Genomic DNA, 13,444 nt, shown 5'->3' on the forward strand with positions numbered 1-13,444 from the left:
TTTCTCCTTCTTTTCTAATATCTAGGGCTGTTTAAAGCTATTTTAAAGCTGCCATCAGAAACCTCAATATTGCTTTTATTCTTCTGGAACCAAAATCATAAAAGAAAGCCATCATTTTTCTTGATACTTAAAAGAAAGGGCTAAGTACACCTATGATACTTATATACGCAAATGGAAAACTAAGAACTAAATGACTTAAAAAGGCAGTTTTGACCTTCAAAGAAGGATACTGACATTTATTTCATTTTGCTGACATAACAAGAAGAATATTTTATATGCCAGAATGTGAAGATCAGCCGATAGATGGAGAGGTGGCCCTATCTCAGGCGGAATCCGGGTGGGGCAGGGTGGCGATCATTGGCACTTACTCAAGCAGAACATTGGAAGCAGCCTGCAACCCTGGCAGCAGTTGCTTCTGCCCCAATACAGGCAAAAAGTCCATGTAGGCCCTGCCTGTCCTGCAGTGTGGATCCACAAGAGGGCAGGGGCAGCAATACCTGGGGTCAGTGACCCACTGTAAGTGACAAAGGGAACTTGCACACAAAGCTGCATCTGCTCAAAATGAGAGAAACAATCGTGACTGTCTAAACAGGCAGTGCACTGGAGATAGCCTGGACAATTCTTTGTGGTTAACACGAGCCTACATGAGCCCCCTTCTGCTTTAGCATTCCCCTGACACCAGGGCAAGGGTCCCAGTGTGGGGAGAGAAGAAAACATACACATCAAGGGAACAGAGCCAGCTTGTGCTCAACCCTCAGGGCTTCTGCTACAACAGCTTGGGAACAGATCCCACACCTGACAGAGGCCACTGAGCAGAGGGAAAGTTCCAGCTCAAACCTGGCTCCCTCCATCTCCAGTCACTCCCTGTTCCAAAGTGGTAACTGCCAGTACACCCTGAGGAAAGATGTATTTTGCATCTATGTCAAATCCAGCTTTTCCACCAAACGCACTGGGTACACACAATTTGTATAATGATGCTCCCACATAAGAACACCCGTTTGAGATCTCAGTGGGTAACTGTTTAACCTAAATTCAGAGAGGGAGAGAAAGTTAAGCAAAATGAAGAGCCAGAGGAAGTGATCTAAATGGAAAGAGCAAAAAAAGTCCCTAAAAATCCCCAGAAATAACTTATCAGATAAAGAATTCAAAGCTTTGGTGATAAAAATGCTAACTAAATTAGGAAAATGAATAAATTAGCACAGTGAAAATTTTAACAAGGAACTAGGAAATGTAAAAGAGACCCAATCAGAAATGAAGTTTCAAATAGAAAAACACATTAGAAGGAAATAAAAAATACATTAGAGGGACTTACAGACTGATACAGGAGAACATATAAGTTATTTGAAAGATTAAATAATTGAATCAATCCACTCATAAAAGCAAAAAGAAAAACAAATTTTAAAAAATTAATATAGTTTAAGAGATCTCTGAGAGGCTTTCCTGGTGGCTCAGTGGTAAAGAATCTGCCTGCCAATGCAGGAGACACAGGTTTGATCTCTGATCCAGGAAGACCCCGCATGTTGCAGAGCAACTAAGCCCATGTGCCAGAATTATTGAGCCTGTGCTCTAGAGCCTGGGAACCGCAACTACTGAGCCCACATGCTGCACACGCCGCGCCTGCTCCACGAGAGAAGCCATCACAATGAGAAGCCGATGCACCACTAGAGAGTAGCTTCTGCTCACTACAACTAGAGAAAAGGCTAAGCGGCAACAAAGACCCAGCGTAGTCAAAATAATAACTTTAAAAAAGATATCTGAGGGAAGTTGGGCACACCAACATTCACCTTGTAAGTGTCTCAGAGGAGAAGAGAGGAAAGGGATTGAAAATGTATTTGAGGAAACTATGCTTGAAAACTTTCCAAGCCTGAAGAAGGAAACAGACACAGTATGGAAAACACAGAGGAACTCAAAAAAGATGAAGCCCAAAAGACCCAAACCAAAACATCATAATCAAAATGGTAAAAGTCAAAAATATATAGAGAATTCTAAAGGCAGCAAGAGTAAAACAGAGAGTCTCATACAAGGGACTCCCCATAAGGCTATCAGCTGATTTCTCTGCATAAACTTTGAAGGTCAGAAGGGAGTTGCATGATATATGCAAAGTGCTGAAAGAGAAAAAAATTGCAACCTAGGATACTCTACCCAGAAAGACTATAATTTAGAATAGAAGGAAAGATGAAGAACTTCTCAGACAAGCAAAACTAAAAGACTTCATCAAGACTAAACCTACCCTAAAATAAATGTTGAAGCGTCTTCTCTAAATGGAAAAATAGAATCTAGAAAGAGGAAACCCCACTAGGAAAGACAGACAAATATGTAATAAGGATTGATGATTACTTAAATAAGCCAGTATATAGATTAAAAGACAAAATATTGAAAAAATCACTATAACTACCATAATAAACTGCTAAGGGATAAGCACAAAGACATAAAACATGACATCAAAAATACAAAATCCTCTCCTAGGGAGAAGATTTAAAAATGTAGATCTTTTAGAATGTGTCCTAACTGAAAAGACTCCATTTATAGTAAGTGGATATAATTACAGGTCAACATATGAACCCTATGGTAACCATAAACTGAAAACCTACAATAGATAAGCAAAAACCAAAAAGAAAATAAACATACTACTAAAGTATGAAACCATAAGGAAAAAAAAACAAAAAGAATTAGAAATAAATGTAAAAGAACTATAGAATAACTGGAAAACAAGTAATAAAATAACACGCAAATACATTGCTGTTGTTGTTTAGTTGCTAAGTTGTATTTGATTCTTTTGTAGCCGGTCAGGAGAATTCTGTCCATGGAATTCTCCAGACAAGAATACTGGAGTGGGTTGCCATTTCTTTCTCCAGGGGATCTTCCTGACCCCGGATAGAATCTGCATCTCCTGCACTGGCAGCTGTTTTCTTGTTGTTGTTTTTTTTACCACTGAGTCACCAAGGAAGTCCATATACATACATCAGTTCAGTTCAGTTCAGTCACTCAGCCGTGTCCAACTCTTCGCGACCCCATGAATCATAGCACGCCAGGCCTCCCTGTCCATCACCAACTCCCGGAGCTCACTCAAACTCATGTCCATCGAGTCGGTGATGCCATCCAGCCGTCTCATTCTTTGTCGTCCCCTTCTCCTCCCGCCACCAATCCTTCCCAGCATCAGAGTCTTTTCCAGTGAGTCAACTTGTTGCATGAGGTGGCCAAAGTACTGGAGTTTCAGCTTTAGCATCAGTCCTTCCAATGAACACCCAGGATTGATCTCCTTTAGAATGGACTGGTTAGATCTCCTTGCTGTCCAAGGGACTCTCAAGAGTCTTCTCCAGCACCACAGTTCAAAAGCATCAATTCTTCGGCGATCAGCTTTCTTCACAATCCAACTCTCACATCCATACATGACCACGGGAAAAACCATAGCCTTGACTAGACGGACCTTTAGCTATCAATAATTATTTAAATGTCAGTGGATTAAATGCCCTGATCAAAATACATAGGGTGGCTGGATGAGAAAAACAAAACAAAACAGCTCTTCAATATACTGCCTACAAGAGACTCATTTCAGGACTAAAGACACACATTGACAAAGTGAGGAGATGGAAAAAGATATTTCATGCAAACAGTAACAACAAAAAACCAGGGGTAGCCATACTCATATCAGACAAAACAGACTTCAAAGCAGAGACTGTAATAAAGGACAAAGAAGGTTATTGCATAGTGATTAAGGGACCAATACAATAAGAGGGCACTGCACCCATTAATATATACTCACCCAATATAGGGAGCACTTAAATGTAGATAGCAAATGGAACAGCATATGGAAAGACCAATGAGTCAGTGATGAAACCAAAGATGCAATCAGAAAATGCAAATGAAACTTCCTAAAACCAATGGTATGCAGTAAGAGCAGTTCTAAGAGGAGAGTTTACAGTGATAAAGGCCTTCCTCATGAAACAAGAAAAGTCTCAAACATTCCAGCTGATAGAATTAGGAAAAGAAATAAAAAGCCCAAAGTCAGAAGAAAGAAAGATATAATAAAGATCAGAGAGGAGATAAATAAACCATAGACCATGGAAACAAGAGAAAAGATCAATGAAATCAAGAGCTAGGTTTTTTGAAAAGATAAAAACAAAATTGATAAAACTTTAGCCAGGCTCACCCAAAGAGAGGACCCAACTAAACAAAATAAGATATGAAAGAGGAGAAATAACAACTGAAAACCTCAAAGATATAAAAAAAATCCTAAGGAAATGCTATAAATGGTTACATGCCAACAAACTGTACAACTAAGAAAAAAATGAAGGAATTTCTAAAAACATACAACATGCTAAAACTTAATCAAGAAGAAATCAGCAATTTGAACAGACTGATCACTAATAGTGAAAGTGAATTTGTAATTTAAAAAATCTCAAAAAACAAAAGTCTAGGACCACATAACGTCACAGGATAATTCTGTCAAACATGTAAAGATGAGTTATTCTTCCCGAACTACTCAAAAAATTGAAGAATATGGAACATTTCCCCAATTCATTGTACAAGTCCATCATTACCTTCGTATTGAAATTAGACAAAGATACAACAGGGCAGAAAGTAAATAACAGGGCAATATCTTTAGTGAATATACATGTGGAAGTCCTCAACAAAGATCAGTAAATTAAATCCAGCAGTATATAAAAAGGAATAACTATATGATCAAGTGAGATTTATATCAAGGATGTAAAAATAGTTCAATATATGCAAATTAATCAATGTGATACATCACATTAACAAAAGGATAAAGATCACACGATCATTTCAAGAGATACAGAAAAGCATTCAACAATTCAAAATTCACCCATGATAAAAACTTTCACATACTGGATGTAGAAGTTAAATATCTTAACATAATAAGGGACATTTATGACAAATCCACATGGGCTTCCCTTGTAGCTCAGATGGTGAAGAATCCACCTGCAATGTGGGAGACTTGGGTTCAGTCCCTGGGTTGGGAAGATCCCCTGGAGAAGGGCATGGAAACCCACTTCAGTATTCTTGCCTGGAGAATCCCCATGGACAGAGGAGCCTGGCAGGCTACAGTCCATGGGGTCGCAAAGAGTCTGACATGACTGATCAACTAAACACACACATGATGATGACAAATCCACAACTAACACCACACTCAACAGTGAAAATCTAAAAAGTTTTCTTCTAGATTTCAGGAACAAGACGTGACTGCCCACTCTTGCCATTTCTATATAACACAGTATTGGAAGGCCTAGCCACAGCAATCAGACCAAAAGGAAAAAAAAAAAAAAGACAAGAAAGAAAGAGAAAAAGCATCCAACTTGAAGGGGAAGAAGTAAAACTGTCACTATTTGATATTATTTGTCTATGGAGAAGGTAACATATGGAAAATCCTAGGAATAAGAGCATACTTTTGAGCAGTAAGGAGATTATTATATTTTAAGAAGTATGACATAAATTTGGATAGTTTTAATGAGGCAACTAATGGAAGAGCATGAAACATAAACAAAAGAATTAAAATTTAATATGGTGATAAACTGAAGGACAAAAGCTTTCGAGTACTAGAATGACATAGTTATAACAATGAAAAAAAAGTTGCTGGAGGAGGGTAAAGATCAAAATAAAAGCATCTTCAACAGTATTACATTCTTGCAAGGATAAAGTATCAGGTAGGTAATATGGTGATGAAGAAAGAGGAAATCGAAAAAATATAATTAAATCACATTCTTGATTACCAGACAGTAGCAAACACTACATTCCAAGTCACCAGCATCTCCTGCCTGGATGATTTTAATATATTGTCAACTGGTCTTTATACTTGTCCTCTTCTTCCTATCTTAGCCTGCTTTCCCCAGAAAGTAGAGGAAGGGAAACAGTTTATGTTTCTCTTGTGTTAGGAAGTGCACTCCCAAAGGATACAGAATAATGGACATGGTAGGTGAGACAGAAAATTGAGCCAATAGCAGAGTACACTACAATGCTGCCCATGGGTTGGCACCAAGAATAATGCATTGCTCACTCTTTCAAGACAAATATTTAAGAGACCACAAGGGCTACTCTAACTCAAGACAATTCTGAGGAAGAGAGAAAAAATCCGTCCACATTCTCTCTTCTAGAGTTAGTTCCCTTATAATTCCAGATTGTACTTGCATGGACACTAACTGGTCAGATCTCATGCGTCTCACACCTCAGTGAGGCCTCTAATGGAAGGTGAGAGGCATGAGAAAAGGTAATCTCAGGTCACGCTCACATTAATTTGGAAACCATGGTGGGTGGGTGAAATGAGGATCAATGAGGTCAGAGACAGGTGTGCAGCTGACAATACCTGATGATGTGCATTTGAGGAACATGATACACTTCTTTGCAGTCTTTTCTTCACATAGCACACAGGATGATCATTTTAGAAGCTAAATTAAGATTGTGTCCACCTCCAGTAACTTCCCAGTGCATTCGGAAGACAACTCAGACCCTTTACCATGACACTCAACCTCCCTCCAACCCCATCCATTCTCTGCACACTTTGTACCAGCTACACTGGTCTTGTTGCTGGTCAAATATGCCAAGTGTCTTTTCCAACTCAATGGCTGAACACTATATGACTGCAGCAGGTCCCAGTTGCAGCATGTAGGAAACCTGGGCCCTCTGCATTAGGAGCACAGAGTCTTAGCCCCTGGACCACCAGGGAAGTCTGCGGCTGAACACTTAAGAAAGGTGTTTTCTCTCCTGGAAAAACTCTTTTTTAAGATATCTACATGGCACTCTGCCTCAGGTCATTTGATGTTTTCCCAAGTGTCATCCTATGAAAGATGTCTTCTCTATCTCGATGTACCTATATTCTTCCACAACATTTTATTTTCAATTACCTATCTTTAGCTTATGTTAAGTATGTGTCAGTACCTAAAAGTATACTGTATATTTATTTACTACTCTAGAGTCTGCTTTTTCACTAAAATACACATTCCCTAAGGTCATGAAGTTTACTTATCTTGCTCCCTACAATTTTACCAGTACCCAGAACACAGCAAGCACTCAAATAATTGCTGAATGAATGAATGAATAAATTAATGACTTTAGTTTTACTGTTTCTGTTAAAAAAAAAAGAAATTACCATTTATTAAACGGTGACCACACACATTATCAGGCTTCTCTGGTGGCTCAGACGGTAAAGAATCTGCCTGCAATGCAGGAGATCCAGGTTCGATCCCTGGGTTGGAAGATCCTCTTGAGAAAGGAATGGCAACCCACTGCAGTATTCTTGCCTGGAGAATTCCATGGACAGAGGAGACTGGTGGGCTACAGTCCATGGGGTCGCATAGAGTCAGACATAACTGAGCATGAACGCGTGCATATACATTATTATTCAAATTAGGATACTGAAGAGAATATTAACATTTGCTAAGTACCTGTTATGTAAATGATTATATAATCCATTGTCCAAACAGGGAGCACAAGGGATGCTATTAATAATTACACCAGAATAGCAGGCGTGGTTGGAGGAGCCTGGTAGGCTGCAGTCCATGGGGTCTGAAAAGTCAGATATGACTGAGTGACTTCACTTTCACTTTTCCCTTTCATGCATTGGAGAAGGAAATGGCAACCCACTCCAGTGTTCTTGCCTGGAGAATCCCAGGGACGGGGAAGCCTGGTGGGCTGCCGTCTATGGGGTCACACAGAGTCGGACATGACTGAAGTGACTTAACAGCAGCAGCAGCAGGTGTGGTTGCCCTTGTGTCCGAGGAAATCTGCTAGGTGTTTAATTGTATTATGGCTTTTCCCTCTGATATATAAAATGTCTGACTCTCTATAACATCACCATGCTTTGCACTTTTGACATAGGAAAGATTTTTTTTTTTTAATTAAAGTATGTGCTCAGACTCTCAGTCATGTCCAGCTCTTTGCAACGCCATAGACTGTAGCCCTCCAGGTTCTTCTGTCCGGGGTCTATGCCCCAAGAATACTAGAGTGGGCTGCCATTTCCTGCTTCAGGGGAATCTTCCCAACCCAGGGATCAAACCCATGGCTCTTAAATCTACTGCACTGGCAGGCAGATTCTTTACCATTAGTGCCCCCTGGGAAGACCCAAAATTAAAGTATAGTTGATTTATTCAGGTATACAACATAGGGATTCAATATTTTTATAGAAAAGACTTTCAATTAATCTCCAGCAGGAAAGTTAGTCCCTGCCTAATAGATACAAAGGGAACACAAATATCTCTTCATCTAAACCATTCATTTGACACCAACTTCTGAGTGAATGTTTATACTTTATCCTGTGCCCATCCTCTGTATCTAAAATATTAAAACACTTAATAATAAATTTTGCAGGGATAGATATGCTATATATTATGTACATATGTGTTTGTGTGTATGTATATGTGTGTGTATATATATATAATGAACACTGGAAATAAACTCATGAGCAATTTGTCTAATATTATATTATCAAGTTGTCTAATATTATATTATCTTTGTCTATGGCCACACCACCCTGAATGTACTCGATCTCATCTAATGTTGTATTATTATCTTTATAACAGATAAAACACTGGATAGATAAATGAAAACATGAGTATTCACTGGTTAAAGTAAATCTTAGATAATAAATATTTTTAAATTATAAAGCTAACACCTCTAGAAAGGCAAAAGGAAAATGAAAGGCAAAGGTACACAGTGTCTATATAAATCAATTTTTAATAACTATGTTGATGACAGAAACAAAGAATATAGTTGAAGAAAGTTCTCATATTACTTCTAAACTATATATAAGTTTACCATTTCCAAAGCTCACATATATACATTTTTTAATATGGTACTCACCCCAAAATCCTTACGCTAGATAATGCTGGCATGCTAATTTTTACTTTATAGATGTAAGTGCTAAGTCTCAAGGATAAGTAATGTGTCCAAAGTCACACAAGGCTTAATCTGGGGCTTAAACTCAGGCTTCTTAAATTCAAACTCCTTCTATTCCTTCAAGCAAGTTTTTAACTTAACTTTGGTAGTACTGAAAAATTGTAAAATCAGAATTAAACCTCACTGCTTCTTGCTTGTCATCTGGTTGCGGTTTTCAGTAGAAACTGTCAAACTCAGAGGCAGTACCAGAATGACTGAACTTAAGAAAACTTGAAAAATATATTTTAAAAAGAAATGATCAGATTCAACTGTTTCTGTAACAATTAGGCTGAGAGAGGGGAAACAACTAAATCCAGTTGCTGTTTTAAGCTGTCATTTAAAAATTTGATACCGCTTTCAGGTGATTAGTAAAAAATCAAATGCTTTGCTCATTGCTTCAATTTTATTTTCATTAAAGAGAAATTGAATAGTCATTTTTTTTGTTTGTTTCAAGAATATATATAAAATTCTCAATTTAAATCACTGATAATGGCTTTGTGTGTTGATACAGCACGTTCTAAGAATTTCTACCTTGTCTAGTAGATGACGTGCTCAGATGCAAAACCCAGAGAATTCCACATCCCATCCACTTTTAACAAATTCTCATAGAAAATTCACATCCTTTCAGCTGAGAAGGAAAACCTTTGTGTGTGTCATTGGCACTTGCAGTGATTGCCAGATGACTTGGATGTAGCTATTAATAAGGATCCCTGCTGTTGCTGCACTTCGTGATTTATCACCTTCACATCTAAGTGCGAAGAGGTCAGGTCAGACAGAGGAAGCTATTCATTCAATGGTGGCATTTCTCCTTCCACAGCCAGCACTTTAAAACACCGTAATTCATACCTAATTAATGGCTGTCTTTTGTGTCATTATGGTTTTGTTCACTGAGGTTCACAATACCATCTGCTACTTTCTGATACAATTCTTCAAAAATATTACCATTAAGGTTAGACGTGTGCCTACAATCTAGAGTCTTGACTCCTTTTCCTTACTGAAGACTTCAGCTACATCGAGGTGGCCTTATCCTTTATTCAAAGGGTAAAGATCAAGAAAATTTATGATTTAAACTACCGTGCTACATATTACTGTCTTTTCAAACTCTAATTTGCAGTCATATTTGCTTACGTAGTCTCTTTCATTAACATTTTCAAAAGCATATTTTACAGCCCTAATAGATAAGATACATAGCAATGCTTTATTGACTTTGGTTATCTTTACAAATCAGCTCAATAATAAATAGTGAAGGTGTTTAGAATGTAACACTGAACCTACTTTTATGGTATTGTATTTCCTTATCTCTTAGACCTGAAATTTATGGCAGCTGGAAATAAATTTATCATCCACTGGGGATACTCATCTAAGTCTGAGAGATCAAATTTATATTCTGTATGTTCAAATGTCTCATCAATTTGGTGATGAGTTCAATGGAGAGCAGTATTTCAGTGAGAATATTAAATAATTAAAAATAAACACTGCACTCTCTTTTGTAATCTAATCCTACCCCTTCTAGTTTCAGATATTTTCAGTTACTGCATTTGAATTCCTCTTAGTGTATAATGTATTTTGTCAGTGATATAGTTCCTCTTGAAAACTGCTTTTTCACTCCCAAGAAAGACTACAACATGGTCACATGAAGATTAAGTACAAAGTAGTGTGAAAACTCACTAATTTTTATTATTGTCCATAAAACACTCAGAGCTGTTTAATAGAGATCTGACTGCCCAATCCCATGGTATGGTCACCAACCAATAATTCTGTAGTGCACTTGGACATCTTTCCAAAAAGCAATTCTTGCCTATTTTATGTGATATTCAAATAGTCTATAAAGAATTACAAAGATCTTGATTTTTAAAAATTCAAGTTTTAGGTAAAATTAATGAACACTTGAATATCCAATCATTAAATAAACTTCTGGAGAAGGAAATGACAACCCACTCCAGTATTCTTGCCTTGGAAATCCCATGGTCAGAGGAGCCTGGCGAGCTATATTCCATGGGGTCTCAAAGAGTCAGACACAACTTAGGGACTAAACAACAACACAAATAAACTATAATCTTGTTAACTTTTGGGGCTTCCCTGTGGCTCAGCTGGTAAAGAATCTGCCTGCAATGCAGGAGACCTGGGTTCAATCCCTGGGTTGGGAAGATCCCCTGGAGAAGGGAAAGGCTACCTGCTCCAGTATTCTGGCCTGGAGAATTCCAAGGACTGTATAATACACAGGGTCACAAAGAGTCAGACACGACCACGTGACTTTCACTTTGTTAACTTTTGATGGCTCCTACCACACTGACAGGGAGGCCTGGCGTACTGTGACTCATTGAGTCACGGAGAATCGGACACGACTGAGAGACTGAACTGAATTGAACTGAACCACTTGTTAGCACAACCAGTCAGAATGTCGTCAGACACTTAATACAGACAAAGCTGACATAGCATTTTGAAGGGTCTTGAACCTTCCTTCTAGAGATCCCCTCATTGTTGAGGAACACAAAATGAGTCCACAGCTTTCACAGAAATTTAACATCTCATGATTTCTCACATAGTAGGTTGGGTACTGCAGATAAAGGTCTTTAATACAATCACTGTCCTGTTATTAATGATTGGAAGGACTGATGCTAAAGCTGAAACTCCAATACTTTGGCCACCTCATGCGATGAGCTGACTCACTGGAAAAGACTCTGATGCTGGGAAGGATTGGGGGCGGGAGGAGAAGGGGACAACAGAGAATGAGATGGCTGGATGGCATCACCAACTTGATGGACATGAGTTTGAGTGAACTCCGGGAGTTGGTGATGGACAGGGAGGCCTGGTATGCTGTGATTCATGGGGTCGCAAAGAGTCGGTCACGGCTGAGTGACTGAACTGAACTGAATTGTAGGTTAAAAAAAAGTTCTTATAAGGAGATATCTTTTTTGACCTTAATATAACTCATTTATTGAATTAAAATTAAGCCCTATGTTCATACTGACTAATGTACCAATGCATGAGGCAATAAACTTGTAGGGCAAGCCTTTTCCTGACATCAAAAGACTGACTAATGAATGTACATTTATTTTCAATTAAAATATGTAGATTAATAGTGTTCATATAAATTTTCATATCGTGTTTAACAAACCATTAATTGGAAACTGTATTCACTTGTTAGTATTTTCAATTGTGGCATCTGTCCTTAAATTTTGTGTATGAACATTTATACTGGTATACCTACAAAATTACAGAAAAGCCGCAGATAGTATAAAGAGTTTAAATATAGCCTTTACAACCTTCCCTAATGTTAACATCATACTCAAATGAAAGAAAGCACATTTGTCAAAACTAAGAAACAGACTTTGGTAAACTACTTCCACCTGAATCCCAGACTTTGTGTGTATTTCATCAGTATTTTTTCCCTAATATCTTTTACTGTTTCAAGATCTAATTGAAGATTCTTTCCATGCATGTAGTTGTCATGTCTCTTTAGGATTCTCTATACTATGACATTTTTCAGATTTTCATTTTTTTATACCTTTGACAGTTTTGAGGAGGACTAGTCACATATTTTATAAAATGTTCCTTCATTGGGGTTTGTCCGATGTTTTTCTCATGATAAGCTTGTAGTTATTGGTTTTATGAACAAATACCTCAGAGAATGAGATGGTTGGATGGCATCATCGACTCGATGGACATGGGTTTGGGTGGACTCCGGGAGCTGGTGACGGACAGGGAGGCCTGGCGTGTTGCGGTTCATGGGGTTGCAAAGAGTCGGACACAACTGAGCAACTGAACTGACTGACTGAATATGTTTAGAGAGGCATAAGCAAATGAACAAAATTCTACAATGAATATGTGCCACTGTAATGATGGAAAGGAGGATCTTGTGCAGCACCAAGCTATGAGAGTTTAGTTTCCCTGGCAGGCCACGGAAGGTGTCGTAGACAAACTGACATACTACTGAGTCTTAAGGGCGGCATTAACCAACAGAACAATGGAAACCTAGAGATTAGTGGCAGAGAGAAAAGTATGTAGGAAGGCACAATGATATTCACACAACAGGTCACCTTCAGGGAAATACAATTTTTGCATGTCAGAATATGCATGGAGGTTACAGACAAGAAGGTTGAGGCCGCTGGCCAAATCATGAATAAATCTATATCATGTGAAGGAACTTGTGCTTTAACTCAAAAGCTAAGGAACTCTAAACAGGGGGGTTGTATACAATATGATTACTAATTTTAAGAGCAGTCTGGCACAGTGTCAAGACAGAAAGGTCCAGTAGAATGGAACTGAAGTACACAGGGTCTGATTATAGAAGTGGAAATGGAGGGAAGTGAGTCATTTGCTAAATTGTTTAGAAGACAAAACTGGTAAGACTTGGTAAACTGACTAAATTTCAGGAGTGAAGAACAGTTTTCTTTCTGGGAAAAGCTTCAATAGGAGGAGAATGAGATCAAGGTTGTTTCAGATAATGGAGCTTTCAGATAATATGACTTAGCAGGTTATTGGAAATGAAGCTGTTTCCTAATTTGTGAAAGGTCATTTTCTCTTGAAAACACTTCTAGGACAAAATGTCAGAAGA

The 13,444-nt window shown here is 38.2% G+C and overlaps 1 protein-coding gene across 1 annotated transcript in view; it reads right to left on the reverse strand.

Annotated features, from left to right (window-relative positions):
• The window catches only part of THSD7A (thrombospondin type 1 domain containing 7A), a 504,524-nt gene that overhangs the window by 397,438 nt on the left and 93,642 nt on the right, over positions 1-13,444 (reverse strand). The gene's annotated exons all lie outside the window — the stretch shown is intronic.

Source organism: Moschus berezovskii, chromosome 3 (genome assembly GCF_049115385.1).
Source record: "Moschus berezovskii isolate FMDL1 chromosome 3, NW_MosBer_1.0, whole genome shotgun sequence".
Lineage (NCBI taxonomy): Eukaryota > Metazoa > Chordata > Mammalia > Artiodactyla > Moschidae > Moschus > Moschus berezovskii.